General features: G+C 40.4%; 1 protein-coding gene across 1 annotated transcript in view; it reads left to right on the top strand.

Moving 5' to 3' along the window:
• The window catches only part of PACRG (parkin coregulated), a 519,387-nt gene that overhangs the window by 482,481 nt on the left and 13,087 nt on the right, over positions 1–23,819 (top strand). The window lies entirely within an intron of this gene.

Here is a 23,819-nt window from a genome sequence, read left to right as displayed (position 1 = left end):
TCTACTCTTTTTTTCTTTTTTTTTTAAGAAATTCACGTTCTTTTATTTATTTATTTATGACTGTGTTGAGTCTTCGTTTCTGTGCGAGGGCTTTCTCCAGTTGCGGCAAGTGGGGACCACTCCTCATCGCGGTGCGCGGGCCTCTCACCATCGCGGCCTCTCTTGTTGCGGAGCACAGGCTCCAGACGCGCAGGCTCAGCAATTGTGGCTCACGGGCCCAGCTGCTCCGCGGCATGTGGGATCCTCCCAGACCAGGGCTCGAACCCGTGTCCCCTGCATTGGCAGGCAGACTCTCAACCACTGCGCCACCAGGGAAGCCCTTTTTTTCTTTTTTTAATAGATCTTTATTGGAGTATAATTGCTTCACAATACTGTGTTAGTTTCTGTTGCACAACAAAGTGAATCAGCCGTAAGCATACATATGTCCCCATATCCCGTCCCTCTTGAGCCTCCCTCCCACCCTCCCTATCCCACCCCTCTAGGTCATCGCAAAGCACTGAGCTGATCTCCCTGTGCTATGCTGCTGCTTCCCACCAGCCAACTATTTTACATTCGGTAGTGTGTATATGTCCATGTCACTCTCACTTTGCCCCAGCTTCCCCCTCCCACCCCATATCCTCAAGTTCATTTTCTATGTCTACCTCTTTATTCCTGCCCTGCAACTAGGTTCATCAGTACCACTTTTTTTTTTTTTTTAGATTCCATATATATGTGTTAGCATACAGTATTTGTTTTTCTCTTTCTGACCTACTTCACTCTGTATGACAGTCTCTAGGTCCATCCACCTCACTACAAATAATTCAATTTCGTTTCTTTTTATGGCTGAGTAATGTTCCATTGTATATATGTGCCACATCTTCTTCATACATTCATCTGTCGATGGACATTTAGGTTGTTTCCATGTCCTGGCTATTGTAAATAGAGCTGCAATGAACATTGTGGTACGTCTTTTTTTGAATTATGGTTTTCTCAGGGTATATGCCCAGTAGTGGGATTGCTGGGTCATATGGTAGTTCTATTTTTAGTTTCTTAAGGAACCTCCATACTGTTCTCCATAGTGGCTGTATCAATTTACATTCCCACCAACAGTGCAGGAGGGTTCCCTTTTCACCACACCCTTTCCAGCATTTATTGTTTCTAGATTTTTTTGATAATGGCCATTCTGACCGGCACGAGGTGATATCTCATTGTAGTTTTGATTTGCATTTCTCTAATAATTTGTGATGTTGAACATCTTTTCATGTGCCTCTTGGCCATCTGTATGTCTTCCTTGGTGAAATGTCTATTTAGGCCTTCCTCCCATTTTTTAACTGGATTGTTTGTTTTTTTTTGATATTGAGCTCCATGAGCTGTTTGTATATTTTTGAGATTAATCCTTTGTCTGTTGTTTCATTTGCAAATATTTTCTCCCATTCTGAGGGTTGTCTTTTTGTCTTGTTTATGGTTTCCTTTGCTGTGCAAAAGCTTTTAAGTTTAATTAAGTCCCATTTGTTTATTTTTGTTTTTATTTCCATTACTCTAGGAGGTACTCTTGAGAAGAGTTTATAACTAACAGATAAGATGGTATTTTCAATATGCTACTTTGGAAAACATTAATTTAAATTAAATTTAAAAGATAAGAAACAGTTGACTTATAAGAAAATTTAGCATGTTAATTGTACATGTATAACATTTCATAGAAAAGCAAAAGTAAGTTGCATACTTTGAAAATATTGAAATATTGTAGGCGATAATCTTTTCATTCAAATAATCTGCATTCAAAATCTCAACAATCAAAATCTTTTATCGAACCTGACATAATTTATAACTTCATATTTTTTATATAGTAGAAATATTTGCTTCATTTATTTCATAAGAAAGTATTAGTTCAATTTGCTGTTCATGTTTTTTTCTATCAGTGAGGTCTGTACTTTTTTAAAAATTGTTTTATGGTTCTATCAGCTATAACATCAGATTTGCCAGACTTCATTCTAAATTTTTCAGGGTCTTGGTTTTGCCTGCTTTTATGTAATATTCACTTGTGTTTTATTTTTATCAACACCTTCTTAAAAAGCAGGAAATTAGATTTAGATAGCTGTTAAATTTCTCTTTCTCTACATTTTCAACCTGCCTGGGTTCCCTATAGCTTTCCTCTCACACTTGTTGAATTTCTCCTTTTTCCTGGAACTTCACATGTGTTTTCAGCCTGGGCAGATACACCAAAATGATGTGCTTCTCAATTTTTCCTAGTTGGTATTTTAAATTTTTCAAGCTACCTTCAACTTGCTATAACAACCTTCTCATCTGTCAAATGAATTAAAATATTTACTGATCTTTCCTAGATCCTAGCAACAGTCAGTTGGAAATTCCAGTTTTTGAAAGATCACATTCAGAATTATAAGGAGTTAGACAAAACTATACAACTCCTTGAAGTAAATTTAATAAGAAATCTGCAGGAACTCTATGAAAGAAACCATTCAGGAATGTAAAAGACTGGAGTAAATGGAGAGACATTTCCTAGTTGGAGGGACTTGTGTAACGATGGTCAATGTTTTTGCCCGTCTGGCATCTGGGAACAGGTTTTCTCTGGGGGTCTAGCATTGCCATCACAAGCACTCTAGGTGGGGTGGGACCACCGAGAGGCCCTTCCCACCAGCTAAGAGCTGAGCCTGTGAGCCAAGTCAGGCCAACTGAGCTCGGCTGGGCATTTGAACTTGACTGAGAGTCCAAAGAACTGAAAATGCTTGGAGGTTATTCTTCCCGATGGCGTGTCCTGAGGGTGTTGTCCTTATTTCACACCACCTCTGTCTGGGGAGAGTTTCCCTAATTCCTGTCTGCTTTCTGAGGTCTGGATCTTCACCTAGGTTGCTGGTTTCTTTGAGTCTACAAGCTACCTCATACTTTTCCAATAAGATCCTTTCATGCTTAAGTTATCTAAAGTTAGCTTTCGTTCCCCATGAGCCAAGAACTTGACTCGTGTTTTAAAGTTTTCTTCATGTGGGCCATACGTAAGCTATTGAAGTCTGTATATTTATTTTCAACCCCACTACTTCATTAAATTCTTTTGCTTATTCAGTTGATTCTCTTGGGTTTTCCAGGTATAAAATATGTATCCTCCCCAAAGTGGCTATTTTGTCTTCTTTCTGATTTTTTACCTCTAATTTCTTTCTCTCATGTAGTATCATGGGCTGTTATCTGTAGTATAAAGTTAAATAATAGTGATGGTAATAGTGACAGTCAAACTTTAGTGGGAATACTTGTGATATGTCTCCATTAAGCACAATACTGACTTTTGGATTGAGATAATATATTTTAACTTATAAAAGAAGTATTCCACTCTTTTCTTATTTTGTTTTTATCAATAACATGTACTGAATATTATCCAATGCCTTATCAGAATCTTTGGAAATGATCATAAATATTTTTTATTTAATCCTTAATATGATAAATTTTATTAATAGAATCCTTAATAATAAATCATCCTTACATTTCTGAAATAAAATACATTTGGTAATGATGTATCATTCTTTTAATATGCTTCTGGATTTAGTTTGCTAGTATTTTATTTAAGACTTATGCTTTAATATTAATATGTGATATTGGCCTATTGCTTACTTTCTCTACATTTTTTGTGTTTTGATATAATGTTATACTTCCTCCAGAAAGAAAATTTAGATGTTTCCCATATTTTCACCCTAAGCGCTGTATTAGTGGAATTCTCATGTCTGGGTCTAGTGATTTTGTTTGTTTGTTTGGGGGAAGAGTAGCTCTTTGAGAGCCTTTTATACTTCCCCCATAGATATTAAGTCTTTTTAGATTTTATATCTCCTCTGGGATCAGTTTTGACAAGTTGCATTTTCCTAGAAATCTTTTCAATTTATCCAAATTTCAAATTTATTTGCATGAAGTTGAACAAAGTAATATCCTATGTTTCTTTTAATTCCCTCTATTTTCTGTTACTCTTCACCTCCTGCCCCCCAACCCTGCTTATTATTTCTTAGTACCACATTCTCCATTTTATTCTTGATTAGATTAGCTATTGGGTTATATGTTTTATTGAGTCCTTTTTCTTTCAAAAACCATCTTTTGGATTTATTTTGTAGTTCGGCTGTTTTGATTTTCTTATTAATAAATTCAGTTTTCCCCTTTAAAAATTCTTCTGTTTGTTTTGTTGCCTCTTTCCTAACTTCTTGAGTTAGTTTTTTTTTTTTGATTCTTTATTTTTAATTAATATAAAGATTTAAGGTAATGCATCTTTCTCTGAGCATTTTAGCGACCACTTATAGCTTCTGATATGCAGTGTTTTTATTATGTTGTTTACTTTTTACTCTGTAATTTGGGATTGTATTTCCTCTTTGACCTGAAAATTATTTTTAAAAAATCAAGTTACTTAGTATTTACCTTTGCTTCTGTTAGATATACTTATTTGTCTGTCACTTGATACATCAGCTTCAGATGACGTTCTTTAACCCCCAACTATTGCAAATGAGGCAACCAGCAAATTAATTCTACTTCCCATCTTTTTTCCCCTTCTTCCTCTGATTTTTTGTTAGTTGTATCATTTCTACATTGTCGGAGCATTTGATACTTATATTGTTTTGCCATCCTAATCCCCACATTGTTTTCGTCTTAGTTCTTCAGTAAAATCTGTTCATTACCCAGCACTGATCATGTTTGTCACCTCTGTGCTGAGAATTGCCTTGTAAAGGAGAGAAACAATCTTCCCTAATGTCACATTTTCAAAACTGTCTTTAGCCTTTGTATTTGAAGAGTAGTCTGACTGTATCTAAAATCTCAGACATATTTTATTTCCTCTAGTTTGTATAGATACGTATCTACAGCCTTCCAACCTTGAAAGTAGCTGTGGAGAATTCTGAGACTAACATGAGTTTTCCCCCTTATAAGTGACTTGATTCTTTTGTCTGGCTACCCAATTATTTTTTCTTTATATTTAAAACTCAGTAACATAGGAGATGTCTTGGTGACATAATACACAGGGTCAGATTTTCAAGTCACGCTCGCAAGAATCAGAGATCTTGCCTCTTTACTAAAAATTCAAAGGGTACAAGTAACTTCACGACACAGGAAAAGCATGAAGTCAAACTATGTAGCTCCCCCAGTCCTTCCTGGAAATGTTAGGATGCACCCTCTTCCAGATTTAATGTTTGAGATCTCCAAAGAATGTGTGGAGAGCATTACTTTCAATCATGAAACATCCCCACTTTATATTCCAGTAACTGATATTTTCCTCCATTATGTTCCCCCTAATAAACACTATCAGGGCATCCAGAGTGTGTTTACAAGGACATTTGGTCATTTTTTTCCTCTTTTTCTCCACCCCACACCCCTCACCCCCATCCCCAGGATAGAGAGGTTGGGTTACAGACCCACCCGCTGCTGAGCATTCTGGGTCAGCTTTCCATGACACATGCTGTGCTCTTCTGGAATATGGGTTCAAGTCTTCCTTTACTTTAATTACAATTTCTTGAATTAAGTCTTTTAATATTTGTTCTGTTCCAGTGTATTTTCCCTCTGCAAGAGATCCAGTTATGTGTGTTTTAAAAATCTCTATGCCTGTCTTCTCTATCTGTCATTTTATCTCTAGTCATTTAAAATTGTCTATTTTACTTTTATTCACAATATTTATTCACAATATTTTGCTCAAGTTTTCTCATTCCTGTTATCTGTGTCTTTCCTGTGTTTTCTGTAGAGCTCTTCTTCTGTGCTACCTTCAATTTGATCTTCACTTCGAAGTTTTTTTTTTTTACTTCCTTCCTGAGTCCTGGTTTTTATTTCCTCCAGTTGTCTTGCTGTCTGTTGCCCAAGATGTTGTGGTTTTGCTCCAGGGGCTCTTTCCATGGTTGTGATCGCTTCATTGTTTATTAGTTTTTATCAATTACATTTTAATATCAAGTCAGAAGTTCCACCGTTCTTGGCATGTTGGAGCCATTGTGTCGTTGAGTGTGTACGAATATTATTCCTCTAGTGGGTTTCACTGCTCCTTCTCATATTTTTTGTTAGAGTATCAATGCTGTGTCAGCCTTTGTTTCAGATTGGTCACCGTGAAGTGTCTTGGACTTTCCAGCTAATTGGAGGATCATCTTGTGAGAGAAGGAGGGTCCACTCCACAAAGATAAATTATTCCACCTTATTGAAGTATCTGGGAGGAACTGTTGTCTCTGCTTCCCCAAACCGAATCAATCTAGGAGGGCATCTGCCCTGGGCCTGCCCTCTCGCCCTTGCTCTGGGCCCATTGTTACATTGAGAGGTGTGTCCTTTGTCCCTCCTCACCTCCGAGGAACAGGTGTGGAGATGTTCTCTGAGGTCTGCCCCCCTCCCTGGGCCAGTTGGTTCTTGCTCACGTGTCTCGCTGCATGTCCACTCTGCAGAGCTTCTGCCCAATCTCTGTCCTGTCCCCCCCAGATCTGGTAGCTCTTGTCCTATGTGTGGTATAAGTTTGTCACTTTGGTGGTGGGGCACAGTCTATCAGCTCCAGAAGATGTATTTTTGCTATTGTTTCCTGAGCTCTGCCACCTGTGGACCATCTCGGGATTCACCCCCACGTGTGGCTTCTGTTGCATGTCCCCAGGCACAGCCCTGCACGGACCTCCTCTGCTTTGGTGGCAGTCCTAACAGTCTTTGAGCTTGCTGTCTAGACCTGTGTCCTGATCTCACTGCACCTTGAGCTGATGGGGGTCACAATGTGTTTAACCTATGGCCCCTGGGAGCCCCATACTGCACACTAGGCTAATGGTGTGTGAGCAAGGTCAATATTCAGTGATCTCTCACTCTGAGAAGCCGTCACCCTAAAAGGTAAGATATCACCCGTCACATGTGTAACCCCCGCTGATGATAAGCAGTGACACCATGAAGAGTAGAGTTGAAATTACTGAGGGTGTGGAAGAGAAGTTTTTTCCAGCCAGAGGATCCTGAACATGGGGTCATTTGAACTGAGATGAGAAGGATGGGTAGGAGTTTTACACCTGGAAATGGGACAGGATGCTCCAGGCACAGAAAGCAGTGAAAGCAAATGTGGGCAAAGCCGAGCACGCACAGGTAACCACGCGAGTCCATGTGACCTGGAGCGAGCGTGGTAATGAGGTGGGTAGTAGGAAGAACAACCGCAGGACTGAGTGACACCCATCTTCGTCATCAAGGAAGCCCTTGAGCTCCTAGTGGAAGATTTGAGGCTCTGCTCCAACCCAGTCATCATGAGTATGTGGAGGGGCGGGGACAGCGGGTAGAGGAGTTGACATGTTTGAAACCAGGCCTTAGGAAGTGTGAACTTGCAATGCTATGCAAACTAGATTGAAAGGTGAGCAAAAATAAAAATACTGCAGCACAAGGGTTAAAAAAATAACAATAGCTGAAGATGAAGGTAAATCATTTTTTCTCTTGCTGTGTGAAATCTAGAGAGTGTACGTTTAATTTCATTTAATCTCAGAAGTAGAAATCTATAGCGAGCTCTCTAGAAAATGAACCTTCAAGCTTTTCACTTTGAAGATGAAATTTAAACAGCTTGTATTCAATAATGACCAATTCTAAGCAAAATAAAGTATTAATAGAATAATGATATGTAATTAAAATACACTGTGTATGAGTCTACATTGAGCCAACCTTTGATGTAGTAAATTAATAGCATAGGGAAAAAATGAGGCCTACCCGATTTTAGCCTGCATTCCAAATGCAACGAACTTTAACCAATATATTGACAGCATTCTTTCCTTTCTTACTAAAATAAAATGTCTTAAATGTTCAAGATAGAATCAGATGCTTATCATGTCCACAAGAAGCAGATCAAGTTTTTCAAGAATGTTTTTAAAATATTGTAGATTAAATCATTAGTAACAAAAGCATTAAATTGAATATTCTGGCAGGATTCTTTTTTTCCTTAAAAGAATTCTTGTTTGGATCACTGGAAGAAAAACATTGCAATTTTCTTTTTCTCACTGAATAAAGCTTTTGAATAATGTCAAGACATTTAAACCAAAGGAACCATGAGGAAAAAATTCCGCCACAGTAGCACTAATCATAAACCCAAGCCTAGGAGGTGACACACGTACTGACTGAATATACACACAGGCTTACACCACTTGCAAGAATTGTTTCTGCCTCCCCCAAACTGGCCCTCATAGTGCCAAAAAGTTAGAATCTAAGCAAAGCCCTTGGTCAAGAAATCTCAGCTCAGTGCTGCCCCCTGCACCTCTGATTTACTATCTACAAAAATACGCATCCCTTTTACCTTTTTATAACAGTAAGTTCATTTCCGTAGTTTTGGACTTTGCTATGAGAAGATTCAGAGCATCCAGCTTTCTGTTCTTCCTTTTAGTCACTAAAAGCGATTGGAAGCAGCAATTTCTTTCTGCAAACCCAGCACCAGTTGCCCCCTCTCTGCCCTTCTACAATGCAGGCCTTCAATCGCTGTTGCTACAATGGCCTCACACTTGTACAAATTTGGGTAAATGTGTCCATTTCGGTGATTATTATCAAACAAAAGAAGCTCTTGCCATGCAGTATGAGATGTTTTTCATGACCAAGTCTTGGCATTAGGTACCTTTGTGTATTATAATTCAAAAATCATTTTGAGCATGTTTTACACATTGTTATGAGAGAAAATCAAAGTCAAATTTTAGATTAATTTGAAAGATATTTCTTATTTATACCCTATTCATGAATGTGTGTGATATTAATGCATAGAAACAGTTATAACCTTAAAGAACAGTGTTTGATGATTCTGTTTTGGTGATGGATGCATGTTTTGGTGTCTGAATTCTCTAGTCATGTACATAAAACTGATGATTTCCAAAAAGAACTTGACTCAAAGATATGGAAACTTGACAAAGGAATTGGCTTTTCTAATTTACAACCAGCAATTACATATTCAAAATTGTTGGAAACAAATGGCTAAATAAACTGAACAAAAATATATAGGTATGCATTTTGATTGAGAGTATATATATATATATTTTTTAATTTATTTATTTATTTTTGGCTGTGTTGGGTCTTCGTTTCTGTGTGAGGGCTTTCTCTAGTTGCGGCGAGCAGGGGCCACTCTTCATCGCGGTGCACGGGCCTCTCACTGTCGCGGCCTCTCTTGTTGCGGAGCACAGGCTCCAGACGCGCAGGCTCAGTAGTTGTGGCTCACGGGCCCAGTTGCTCCGCGGCATGTGGGATCTTCCCAGACCAGGGCTCGAACCCGTGTCCCCTGCATTGGCAGGCAGATTCTCAACCACTGCGCCACCAGGGAAGCCCGAGATTATATTTTCATATAATACTTCATGTTAGGGTATCACACAGTGTTATGGATAAATAAGTGTTGGATTTTTTTCCAATAAAAATAAATTTAGAGTTTAATAAACAGATTCAGTTTGATTTTTTTAAGTGGTTGCAATCCGTTAGAATTATAGGACTGTACAATCGCAAATGACCTTGGGGATTTTCTTGTCCCTCTCTCCATCTTATGTACAAGCTTCAGAGAGTTTGCAGCTGGCCCAAAGCCACACAATGAGTGCTGGCTGGACTGAACGGCTCCCAGATCATCAGCTTCCCTAGTGAGGACTCCATCCCAGTCTGCCGTCACAGCCGTCTGTCCCCACAGAGCTCATAGGCGTGCATTTCTTCTCCGCACATGATGAAAACAGTGGTCAATCAGAGGGAGCCCAGAATTAGGAACCAGGAGATGTGAGGGGTTGTTGGAAAATTGCTCATTAACGTTCTTAGTGTCTTTAACAGATGAATCCAATCTTATTTTAGGTATTTTAAAATCTGGAACAAAACAATATCATCATGTAGATAACATCCTATAATCGCTCTTCCAGTCTCCCGATAGCGTTTGAGTTCTAGACACATAAAGCCACCCGCCCCGCCTGTCTCACAGGGACGTGACGGCAGTGTGTCCATGGTCAATTTCATACTCTTACCTCTCCCTCGAAACTTTGTCCTCCCTCAGTGTTCCTTATTAGAGCTAATGCAGTAGCCATCTATCCATTTGGCAGAAATCCCAACATGCCCCGCTCTTATTCTATCAAATTTAACTCCAAGTTCTATTTTTTGGTAATTTTCAAAAATATGTCTTCATTTCTCTATCACCCGAGACCAAACTACTATCACCCCCTTGCCCCTGGACAATGCAATAGCCATCTAAGTTATCCCCCCTCAAATACTGTGCAAACGGTAGCCAAAATATAAAATTGGTTGTGTCACTTGTCTACTTACAACCTTCCTGGGCCTCCTTTTTACCCTCAGAACAAAGATGACTACCTTTATGTGGCCCATATCACCTGCTATCACCTGACTCCTGCTTACTTCTCTAGCCTCACCTGAAACACCCCCTCCCCTCCTCCAGGTCTACTGGGCTTTCTCAGCTTCTCAACAGGTCAGCTGGCTTCTACCTCAGGGCCTTTGCTCAAACTGTTCGCTTTGCCTGTAATCCTTTACACCCCCTCCTCCCCACTCTATTCCTCCATCAGCCTTCCCCCGCAGTATCCCAACTCAGGGAGCAGCCCTGACCCTCCACGCCAGGTCAGGTCTGTGTGTCTTATGCTCTCATCGCACAGTAGAAGTCATTGTTTATTTAGTGCTCCTCTTCCCAGCTAGACTGAAGCCCCAGGAGGTCAGGGACTGGGTCTTCTGTCAACCACCGTATCCTCAGTTTCTAGCACAATCCTGACACCAAACTGATGGCAGAATCCATCTTTAATTTAATCTTGCCACATGTCAAGGTAGGAGAAGCCAAAGCTTGCCGTGGAGATATCTGTCTGTGAAGCCATTAGGGAGATGCCCAGCCGGAGAGCTAAAGCATAAATAATGTAGGGAAAGAATGCACCAGCTATGATGGGGAAGGAGGAACGACATCCACTCCTGCACAGGCAGAGAGCGGATACGCCTGTCAGAAAAAGGAGCAGAGCTGTCACAGCCGGCGCTGTGATCAGCTTCCCAGACACTTGGGCCAAGGCATAATTATGAAGCACACACAATGTGCTGCGGTGAATTGCTGTAGGTATATGACAGCACCCAGCAAAGAGCATTGCCCACAGTAGGAGCTCCACAAGCCTTTGTCGGTTTGATTTCATTGCCAACTATAAAGTGAGCCTCGCTCTTTACCCAGGCTGCTGGAAGGAGCAATGACTCAGCACTCCGTCGTATCACCACACACATGGCTACTTGTACTGATTTCACCCCTGAATGTGAAGGAAAGTGCTGTATTACATGGTTCTGTCATGTAAACCACTTTTTAAAATTATTCTTACGTCTATAAAATTATGCATATTTTGGAACATGATCTATCTCTATGGAAGTGGAGGGGTGAATACAATATTTCACCAGAATAACTTCACTGATAATTTATACCATATTACAGTCCGTGTCTTTTGGAATGGATAGGAGTTCATTATTCAGTGGTTTATAAAATCTTCCAGACTGAATGTTAAACTCACATCTGTTACAATTGGTATGGATGATAAAACGTGTGAATTGTCCATTAAATATTTATTGTCAGGAAATATCAGCATATATTGCTGTTTTTAGGAAAATAACACGTTTTATTATTGATACATAAAGCAGTACATTTGCGTTTACTACACATAATAACAGTAATGAAATGATATTCTGTAGAATATCAGAGAGGCGGAAACAAAGATAAAATTTGGGGTTCTGAAGTTAGTTTTACAAAAACATCGTAAAACACCGTGCTTACTAATATGAGCCCCTTTAAAGTAGTAAATCTTTAACCCAGTCAAGACTTTGAGTTTCAGAATCAGAATACCACTACAATTCCTGCCACAGAAAATAGAAGGTTGTCAAAGACCACCTTCTGAATAACTAGTATATCCCCGCCCCTCATTGGCCCCAGAGACAGTGTGAAACTCTGCACTCTGCTCAGTTCCCCGGAGGCCATGCCGGTGTTGACACCGCCCCTTCTGACAAAGCCCTGTAGGGTTTGTAGTTCCATCCCAGCCAGCTCTGGAGACCCCTTCAGAGTTCTGCATTTCTTACATTTTTTTTCAAATTCTGACTTTCATGTAATCTCCTGAAACGAACACCCAAGCCCTAACAATGTGCACAGATGCTCTTTGGACCCTTGAAATTGAAGTGTTGGAGCCAAGGGCACCAGCCTGTCTTTTGCTGGATGCACAAGGTTATTTGTCTGAGCCCTCAGTGCCGTGTGCGGTGTGGAATCCTCGCACGACGGGCACGGTTTGGAGGTGGTTGAAGATTTTCAGAATGCACTTCAGTAGAACTCTATTTCTTTTGCTTTACTGTTTTCTTAGAAATTAAGGAAATTATTCTGAGAGACTAGGCCTCCAGGTTCTTTCCTTTCTCTTTTCCCCACAGAATTAAGATATTATTCAAATAACACTTATTCGCTATCATTTTTTTTAGAGTTTGTTTTTCAGAAAAAGAGATTTAGCTTGTGATAATGGATAGTGGTAGAACTTCACTGAGATTCTCATATTTTTTCTTTATTGCAATTTCCTCCTATGCACTTGAAATTGGAGGGGCCCAGCGTGTTTGGAGTGAGCTGTCATCCACTCACCTTCAGAATGATGCTGAGCTTTCAGTCACAGAGTTTTATACACTTGGTGGTAAGGAAGGGCCCTTCTACCTCGTGCTCTATGTGCCTGGTGTTCTGTAACCCAAGCACTGAAAGCAGAGCGTTGGACCCACAAGAGCCCACAGACCTGAGCCCGGGCGGGGCTCTGACCTTTGCCTACTCCGTGATTTTGGACTAATCACTCACAGCTCCTCGGCCTCTGTTTCTCCATCTGTTAATTGAGGATAATAAGATCTATTGTGCAGGATTGTTGGGAAAATTAGATTCAATGTCTGTAAAGTACACACCACAGAACAAGCACTCCATAACTAATGGCTATTATTAACATTAGCTGACATTTGAAATTTATGAGTGCAAAAGAATTTGGCTATTATCATCATACCTTTGAGTAGGAACTAATAAAACTAAAAATTCCATGTTACCAGACTTATAATGCTGAATCATTTTATGCAGCTCTTTACCTGAAATTTGAGCATAAAATTCGTTCTTTTTTTTTTTATAAATTTATTTATTTTATTTATTTATTTTTGGCTGCACTGGGTCTTTGTTGCTGCGCGCGGGCTTTCTCTAGTTGCGGCTAGCGGGGGCTACTCTTCGTTGCAGTGCGCAGGCTTCTCACTGCGGTGGCTTCTCTTGTTGCGGAGCACTGGGTCTAGGCACGCAGGCTTCAGTAGTTGTGGCACGTGGGCTCAGTAGTTGTGGCTCACGGGCTCTGGAGCGCAGGCTCAGTAGTTGTGGCGCACAGGCTTAGTTGCTCCGCGGCATGTGGGATCTTCCCGGACCAGGGCTCGAAACCATGTCCCCTGCTTTGGCAGGCGGATTCTTAACCACCGCACCACCAAGGAAGCCCTCGTTCTTGATTATCTAAGAAAAATAATACAGAGAACTTTTTATCACAAAATAACTAATCCATTACACCAAACATTTGTGAATGACTTTTCCCAATTGCCTTCCCAGAATACACAGAGAACATAAATTAGCTTTGCATAATATCTAAAATAACTACAATTTGGTGGGTATGTATAACGCAAAAATCATCAAATGCATTCTAAAGAGAAATACAAGTGAATTTAGGACTCTGTTCTTTTGGGGTGATTTATTCAGCGGCTTCCCTTCATTAGAGCAATTAGCTGTGAATTGCCATAGTGAAGATCAGAAGACTGTGACCAGTAAAGTTGGAACCAAATGATAAAAGCAGTCCTCCATCAGGGAGGACAAGCATCAAGGTCAGCCCTAAGCCATTGCGACGTTAGACTATGGCATGCAGATGGGAGGCTGAGAATGGTCTCGGGAAACCAGGCTCATGCCGACACACTTGAAATTCTCTGTGCTGCTGTCTGCCCCATTTGTGCAGATGCCGAGTTCTGCCATGGGCTGACCTCTGGGTCAGGGCCTGCTGTTTGTCCAGAGTACTTGCCTGTACTTTGATTTTGTTTGTTTGTTCTAATTTACTGACTTTCCTGATTTGGCATTAGAGGCATGAGGACCAAATCAGTTAAAAGATGTCTTTCTTTATGTGGTTCCCTTTCCTAAGTACTTCCAAAGCCCTCTGCTTAAGGACACTACAGACTGTAAGCGTCATTATAGGTTTAGTCTTGAGTCAGTTTTTCTTTTGTAAATATCGCTTAATTTTTCCATTGACTTCATCAATCTTTCTTTTTAGAAATGATTTTAGTTTTTTGAATACTTAAGATTATATTTGAAGTAGAATTAAATGAAAGTTAAGAAAGCCTTATAACTAATCTAGTTCCTCAGTGTTGTCCTGTTAAATAACTCCCTGCTGACACCAGTCTAAATGCCAACAGTAATAATAACGTGTCAGTTAAGGTGACACCACCAGGTACCAGACGCTCACTGCCATTTCTCCCGCCTCGTACTGGTCCAGGGAGGAAGTTACTATGATCCCCTTTTACCCAAGAGGAAATGAAGATCAACAGAGTTAAGAGACTTACCCGTCAAGTTCCGTGCACGTGGCCCGACTGCTCTCAACCTTTATCACGCTGCCTCCATCTTCTTGAGACGACCCACACCCACAAGTCATTGCTCATCCTCACTCTGTGCCAGCTCCGGAGTCACTTAATTCACACACACACACACACACACACACACACACACACATACAGAGCAGTCACCAAATGACTGTCTTAATGGGTTTAGGTTATATTCAAAACCTATTTTTTGGGAGAAAATTTTCCAAGACACCAAAAATATTATATAAGCTCTCAAATGTCAAAGCTATTGCTGTCCCTTTCGTTGGTCTGTGAAAATGTAGTAGAATAACCCCAGACTGCCCAATGGGAAGAAACAGGCCCGGAGCTCCACCCCGCGCCCACCCCCAAACCCCACCCCGCGCCAAGCCTGCCCCCGGCCAGACCCAGCCGCCTGGTTCATTCACCAAGAGAACCTGGGCAAGTCGCTTCATTTCTCCGACACTTAGTTGCCAAAACTCTAAATAAGGATGCTCATAATAGCACCTGCCTCACAGTTTTGTTGTAAAGGTTGAGCAAAATAATATATTTAAGCACAGCTCAGCACCTGGCAATAGAAAACACCCAACGCATGTTAGCATGTTACTATTATGATGTCACGGCTCGAGGGGAGAGCACTCAGCAGGGGCCTTTCACGCGATGCTCATCTATAAATGGAGCTACATTAAATGAAGTCAGATCCACACGAGCTTAACCGTGAATCCGAGCTCAGGGAGAGGACGGGACTCTGCCAGGTGTGCTTGTACTCCGCGGGCCTCCTCTGTGCCTCTGACCTACCTCTTCGGTCCTCTCCTTTCCTGAGCCAGGATTCTTAAGCGAACGGCTTCTCCTCCAAATGCGAACACTGACTTCCCTTCTAGGAGGCACTGACTGCCCATTTCACTGAAATCCCTGCGTCCCGAGCCTCACTTCCAGTGGCGGCTGCCCGGGTCTTGCTCCACCTCCAGAGGACCCCTCTGCTTGCCAGCGTTGACCCTGCCCTACATCCCACTAATCCAGCGATAGAGGTGCTGCAGGGGGCCAGACACCCTCCCATCCTGAAACAATATTACTCCTTCATATTTATTCTTCCAACAAACATTTTCTTTAACACCTACTGTATTAAGAGAGACACTATGGAGGATTCAAAGATGGTTCCCATCTTCAAGGAGCTTAATTCTTACCAATGAGATATTTTCACAATTCCTGTAAAATGGGTTTCTTGGTGATAAGGGTGGTAAGAGAAGCATGAACACCTTGTAAATGATTAAAGGAAAGAAAAATGTCTTCTGACTTTGTGTGATCAGGAAAGCCTTCATAGATAGAATGACGCTTATAGATTTTAATAAGCAGAGGTGGGGAAGAAAAGCCAGCATGAAGGAGTGGCGTGAGGGAAGCTGAGACGGTGGGCAGTTCCTTACTCTTGTTTGGGGATAACAACTGTCATTTGAGTGGAGCCTAATGTTCCTGTGGGAGAAGACTGCAGGATAAGGATTGGCCTCAAGCCCATTAAAAAGGGCTTAATGCCAGGCCAAGGAAGCTGGAATTTATTCAACAGATAATGGTAAATTTCTGAATGTTTTCATCAGAAAACATGCGACACAAGCTGAATTAACGAAGGTTTAATTAGGTGGTTGTAAAGGATGAATTTGAGGGGATACAAAGACAGAAGGCAGCAGAGACCAGTGGAGAAGTTACTGAAGTAGCAAGGCACATTCGGAGACAGACGACAGGGACTAAGTTTGGTGGTGGCAGGAGAAATGGAAAGGGTGACGAGCCTCGACAGCAGAAGGGATGTGGAGTGTAGGATAGGTCTGGGTCATTCTTCATACACTTTTACAAGTGGCGAGTCCAAATTCTTTTGGTAACATAATCCACTGACTAACATTTGTCATAGAACACAATTTTCACTAAAATAAAGCATAAATATATTCAGAATGAAGGAGAAAATGTAAGAGGAAACTATCATTGGGCCAGTGTTTGTTTTAAATAGTGCATAATTCAGATGACGTGTCTACTCCCTAGTTGGCTCTCTTAATGTTCTTGAATAGTATTGAATAATCTCAACCAGATTAATTCAAAGTTCTGTTTCTTCCGATTCCTTTAAAAAGTTTTCATTCCTTTTGAGTTCACTGTTATAGAAGATGAATATTACCTTCTGACCAGGGCTCATTGAAATGAGTAAGCAATCACACTCTTGCAAGGATTTTTTCAAGGATAGAAACAGATATAGATTGATCCTGAATGTAAAATCAAACATAATGCTAATATTTAGACATCTTCCTAGTGTATCAGTGAATTACTCAGGTTACTGGAAAAGATTTTGCATGACTTGCATTTGTGCTTGATGTGAAAGGCTTAACAGCAAGTGAAGTTTCTAGGAAACCCTTTGCAGCATGCTGCTCTTTGGAGAGTTTAATGACACTGAGGTCATGAACAAGAGTCAACAGTGAACTACTGATTTCAGCTTCAATGATAGAATGGAAGTGCCTTAAATCCTTCCTACCGGGGATCACTGTGCACTTAAGGGTACCTGTGTGTAGGCACACCATGCAAGCGCCAGCCACTGTGTGGGCACCAAAGTTACCTCTGTGGTTTGGAACATCTAGGGGCCCAAACCCAGCCCTTGTCTCCCTCCTAGTAATCAAACAGGCTTTACAAGAGGCAACAATTACATACAACAATGAAATTAAGTCTTTTATGCTCATTTCTGGGTGATCCGAGGCAATGCGGCCTTCTCAGCCAGATTGCTGTATAGTTGACTGTTACACCAGGAATTACAGAAATAGAATTTTTTGAAATTTCAGTGGTTCCATATATACATGGTCAATTGAGATCAAAAATATAAAATATTTGTAACTAAAATGTTTATCATCCACAACACGGGAATTAAGAAGGCGATATAATAAGACAAACACACATAATGACAGTCCGCACGACTTGGAGAAGGTCAACACAAATATTCAAAAGTGTGACACGTTAATGTATGTTTGCTCTACATACATAAAGGATATAGGCTTACCGTGTTGTGAGATTTTTAACGGACGTTTTAATCATTTTTGAAAGTTAATAAGGATCTAGAAAATCAGTTTTTTCAACATCAATGAAGAATATAAAAGAGATAACCATGAAAAGAAAACAATAGTACTAACCACATTTTGATATATCCTCATAAGGTCTAGTAATAATATCTTCTTGTACTTTCCTATTTTCCAATTCCAACCTAGATTCTATTTTTGCCAAAATACTATCTAGCCTGATAACGATAACCTCCAATAGCAATTACAATTGCTATGACCCAATTATTTCTTTAAGAAAAAAAAAGTGAACTTTATTTTGGTTAAGAAACAACTTTTTTAATGAAAATGATCTAAAACAAGAAAACCCCGCAACTGTAGTAAAATAGATGAGGAAATTGTACTTCTTTGTATTAAAATATTTTTCATAAAACATTAGAATATATTAATGAGAATTTAATCTCGTATAAGAAAGTTAATCTGCTATAATACTGCTTTATGTATGTTTATATGAAATTGCATGGGAGTAAAACAAATTATGTCATCATAATATTGTTTTGCATCCCCTACGGAAATATTTTTATAAAACAGTTTAAAAACCATACTACAGAGGGAAAAAAAAATCTTAAACTTAGTGAGGATGGTAACTTTAAACAAGTTATTTTCATGAAGAATCAAGGAAAATTGCCAAAAACAAAATTTACATTTAAAATTAGTCAATAAATGTCAGGTTGTCAGTGTTGATCTCAGTTTTCTCCAAATGTAAAATGGCAGCTCAAGGAAAAGAAAACATTGGAGAAAACTTGGAAAGGAAAGAAATATTTTTAAGGATCAGATATAATCTTTTTATTTTACAGTAAATTTTCTGACAACCATATCTATCTTTGCATTTAATTTTGGCCAATCACAGTGGTGCAAAATTATTATTAACTTTACATTATTAATTTCACAGATAATTCCAAAGCTATGAAGCTATATAGAGGGAAAACAGTTTTCATTTAGTTGAATAATATGTCCATTGTTAAAGAAATTACTTCATATGACATTTTTTATTTCATCTTGTTTTCATATGTATCAGAATCGAATTTCCTGGTCAAAATATTCGTAAAGACATTTGGTTATTTTTCATATCGTGGTTAAATGTTATACTTGGAAGTCAGATCTGACCTTTCTGTACTGCAGGCTCCTCACCTGTAAAGCTGTGGGTAACGGCATTACCAACTTCACAAGGCTGTTGAGAATTAAAGTGAAATAAGCTAAGTATACAAAAGATGCTTTCACATCTAGTGCCTACAGTAAGAATTACATGGTAATTCTTTTTACGTAGTGAGAATTAAAATATGAGATACAATCTTCCAGTTATAAAATAAGTCATGGAGAGGTAAGGTACAGCATGGTGACTACAGTTAATAATATTGTATTGAGTAAGAGTAGGTCTTAAAAGTTCTCATCACAAGAAAAATAATTTGTAACTGTAAATGGTAATGGACGTTAACTAGACTTATTGTGGTGATCACTTCACGATATATACAAACATTGACTCATTATGCTGTCCTCCTGAAACTAATATAATGTTTTAGGTCAATTATGCCTCAATTAAAAAAAATTAAAATTTAGATTAAACCATGAAACTGACATTTTTGTAAGTCAGAAATGGTTGAACATTGGTAATGTCATGTGGTTAAACATAAAACAATGTTTTATTATTATTGTAGGCACATGCACATTTTAAAATCTTAAATGCATTCCAGTTTCATCCAAAACCTTTTTTTCTCTGATATTTTAATTCTTCTGGATACAGAGACAAGAATGACATAAACCAAAATATATTTAACACCCAATAATCCACAGAGATTAGGAGGTACACTCTTTCTAAAGTTATTACAGGGTCAACCATCAGAAATTTCTGAGTCAACTAGATTTGACTATACTGCCCTGAGCTCCCTGAGAGAGGAAGCAAGTTGTAATGGAAATAACTGAGACTTTGGCTTTATATAGATCTGAGATCAAATCCCATCTCTGACAATTTACTCATGTGTACAATGGGTAGATTTGGAATGTTAATGAACACGTCATAAACTCCTTGAATCGACCCTATTAAGGAAGTGAAAGAAACAAACTCTCGTCTAGTGCCCAATAACTGTCAAGCTTTGGGCCAGGTGCTTTACATAGGTTAGTTCGTTTAATTCTCACCACCTCCCTCTGACGAGGCATTGACACTGATATTATAATGATGATTATACTAATAAAGAATATTAGAAACACTGGTATCATGCTTACGCGTATGTAACAGGAATTTTACTTACTAACCTTACTTAATCCTCACGGTAAAGCTCACCCAGGTACCTGGGAAGAGTAATCGTTATGTGTCTTTGCTATCATCTTCATCATCATCACAAACCTCACAGAATTCTTTAAGGATTAAGTGAAGGAACATAAATAAGGCTCCGGGCCTGATGCTGACACCTTGCTCTCCCCAGAGGGTCAATTCAGGGCCCTGCTGTGCCCAGAGGCCCCAAACGTGTTTCCAGGACCATGTAGCGCTTTCCCTGTGCTCAGTCAGAAGTTTGCTTAACAAGCCACAGGCAGGACAGCAGCAGGAGGCCCCTCTGGGAGTCTGAGCCTCGCAGCCAAGGCCGTTTTCTCTGGAACACCTTCCTTTAACACCACCGTCCTTTGGGTTATTGGTAGACTTTTGAGAGCTCATTTTTGGTAGAATTTCAACTTCATTCTGCAGGAAATAGAGACCCCCAAAGTCTATTCCTTTTCCCAAATTCTGATTTGTCATATTAGAGCTGCAAGGTTTTTTTTTAAGGGAAATAGCAGAATAAATAAAAAGTGAGTCAGTTTAGTTCCTTCAAGCTAAAAACAATTTTAACAGAACTTAATGGAATTTAGAATTTTGAGTAGTTTTATTTATCACCTGGCTTTTTAGATTGGTAATGTTTGGGGTCCTAGTTACGTAGTTTTTTATAGGATTAATCATTGGTTTCCGGACAGACTCAACAGTGAGTAAGGACTGTAGCAGCGTGCTAACACGTGCAGCCCTGCAATGTTTTTCTTGTGTTTTATTTTACCTTGGTCTTTGAGAGAGGGCAATGATTAGACCTGCCAGGGGCTGGTCAATATGAGAAAAACAACTTTAAATGCTTCACACTGATCTCTGTAAACAGCTTGCTTTTTCTTAATCTATAACATTATAACAGGCTGTAACTACATAACAGGAGGTGAAAAAAGTAAAAGAAATACCCAGATAATTCAGAACTAAAGGTCATATGTACTGAAATATCTATCCAAATAATTATATTTACCTTAATTAATTGAATGGCATGTCAGTTATTAATCTGACCTTGCAATAGCTCAGTGCCAATCAGGTTCAAAGTCCTTTTGTAATGTTTATTTTTACCTTAAAATCTGCTCTGGATGTAATATGCAACTTTCTTCCCACTAGAAAGCTTTGTTTTGTTTGTTAAGCTGAAATAAGATGTAAAGACATTTTTTTCCCTATTATTCACTAAAAAGGGCCCTCAGGTTAATCATCTGACCTCAAAACAAAATTGACACAACTGTGCTTATTTGTGCCTAAAAGAGATATCAGTGCACCCACTGAAATGCGTCTCCAGCCGGAGGTCACGGTTAAGGTTATTGGCATGGCTTTATGAGGAGGCTCGCCTTGCAGCTGTCTGCACTGTCCCTAGCCTGAAGATAAATAGCAGACTTCAGTTTCCACTGCTACTGGTCTTTTAACCTTCAGTAAGAACAAATGCTCTGGCTTAGCTCCGTCTGCATCCTCCAAGTCTGCCTCCCGAGACCTACCCAGCCTCCAGCTTGGGCTTCCTGGTGCCACTTTCATCTTTTGGGGGCTCCCCATATAGTAAAAAATGTAGAAATGCCAACACAAGTTTAAATCAATTGTAGTATATCACAAATTTAACATTTAACAAATTAACACTTTTCACACACAAACCAAAATAACAATGATTTTCTCATTTGTAAATAATCCAATTTGAAGTTAACCCCCAAAGCCTTGATTTAAGGCACATTGTCAGTGAGGGCTGACCAAACGGCCCTCGAGGTCGTGTCTGTGACTAGCCTGGTGGGTAACTGAGCCTGGTCCTTCATAGGATGACCTAGGAAGCAAGCCCTGGGTGGGTGGGCAGATGGATGGGCAATCACAAGGAAAGGGTGCAAAGAAGCTTTTCAGAAATCTAATCTTTATAAATGTCCCTCCTTCTGGAGGTGGCAATCAATTAAATCACTCAAAGTAATTTGTTGATGATGCGATTTCCCCTACATTTCTTAACACAATCCCTCAGAATCTTTCAATTCCCAGGGTACTACTGCCCTTGGGCACCTCTAGAAGTTACAGTAACTCTTTTCAGGCCACCCTTTGCCCTCTGAAATAGTGCTGATTGAGTCAGGCAAAAGGAAATGAATGCCCGAGATTGAACTCCAGAGATCTGTCCACCCCCTAGCTTCCCAGGATGTTAGGAGACTTTGTCTTGTAAAAACTACCCGAAAAATAAATAGGCTAAAGAGAAGAACAAATCACTCTCATAAGGGGAAAAAAAACAATGTAGCAAAAAAAAAAAAAAATGCATTGGAAAATATTAGCACTCCTTGGTAATTAGAAAAATACTAACGAAAGTAATCTTAAAGTAACATTTTATAGATACTGAATTAACAAACAAACTTTAATTACATCCAGTGCTGTGATAAACAGGTAAGCTCCTGTGTTGCTGGTAACATTATAAGTTGGCATAACCTTTCTGAAAATCAATATGGAGATATATATATACACCAATATATACCAATGACTACAAAATGTTCATATTCTTTGAAGCAGTAACCTCACTTCTGAGAACTGTTTCAGGGAAATAATAGAACTAAAAAAAAAAAAAAAAGGACTGAATGCACAAAGATGTTTATTGCATTGTTGTCTAAAGTTGTGAAAATCTGGAAGGAGACACTGTCCCTAACTAGAGGAGGGTGGTTGCATACTTTACACTCCTTCAACCCCAGAGCTGTCCAGCAGTCATTAGAAATTACAGCTACGTGTAGTATCATCAGTGTTGAAAAGAATGACCGCGATAACCGGCTGAAACTGTGCTCTCTGATGACAACTTGTTCCAACCTCAAGGCCTTTCTTGCATTTTCTGTTCAGCGCGGCACGTCCTCCCCAGGCTGCTTGTTGCAAAGCCGCCGCCTTCTCAGCCTTTAGGGCTCAGTTTAGTTTTAATTTTCTCATCGAGACTGTCCTGTTCACCTGCCCAGGTGGTCCCTCCCAGCCCCTCTCTGCCACATCTCTTATTTTCGCTCCTTGCTAGAACCTCTCACTCTCTCAAGCACTCTTATTCCGTCGTTGGCTCATTGAGGTGTTAATATCTGCCTCTTCCTCCAGAACGTGAACACCCCGTTTACCCCTCTAGTTCTCCACTCTCTACACTCAGCTACCAGAACCCCACCCGGCTGATCTTCCTGAAATCATAGAACTTGGACAACTACATCCGAGTTCAAATTAGAACCCCATTCCCGATTTCCTCCTTGGATTTACATTCCTCTTATCCTCAAGCTGGGAAGCAGTTTACAAACAACCGCTGCTCTGGGCCCATGGAAGTGGTGTGTGAGCCCCCGGCAGGCGGGCGGCCGTGGGGGGCAAGGAGCCTCTGCTCTGCCTCTGGTCCACCAGCTGCCCTCTCCCTTGCTGAGGGGCCCCGTCCACAGCCCGCACCCATGGACATACCCTGACCCGCAGCTGCGGCCGGCCCACAAGGAGGGAGAGAAGAGGAGAGATTTGCTGTCATCCCAGGGCCCAGGAAGTTTGTCTGTCCACAAGCACCTCGAAGCCACACTCCCCTGGCTCCTGAACTCCCCACCATTAGAGCTGCTTCTGTGAGCCAAAGCTCTCTGTAAAAATGTGAACAGCCAAGACACACGGAAGACCTTCAAATGCAAGAATGTAGGTCTTGTCCATAGCGGCATGTGGAGGGGCCGTGTTCCTCAGCGGATGGCATTCCCCGAGGCTGGAGCTAAAGGGGGTGATTTGTGTCGAGGCCGTGGCTGGTTGAAAGATGAGAACTCCCTGGGCCAGGTCTCTCCATCCACCTGGAGGTTTTTCCAGACTTAATACATCAGGTGCCAGGCTGACAGAAGGCAGCAAGTGTGCCTGCTTGCCAGGACATTTGTCCCGTTCACTCAGAGCCCTGAGTCTACTGTGCAAATGTCAGATTTGGGAGCCCGGCTAGGGGCAGGAGCTGAGGTCCACCAGCATCCCAAGGGGCTGAGGGTCATGATCTGAAGAGT

Source organism: Balaenoptera musculus, chromosome 12 (genome assembly GCF_009873245.2).
Source record: "Balaenoptera musculus isolate JJ_BM4_2016_0621 chromosome 12, mBalMus1.pri.v3, whole genome shotgun sequence".
NCBI lineage: Eukaryota > Metazoa > Chordata > Mammalia > Artiodactyla > Balaenopteridae > Balaenoptera > Balaenoptera musculus.
The sequence above is the reverse complement of the archived record's forward strand: the minus strand, read 5'-3'. Positions and strand labels throughout refer to the sequence as shown.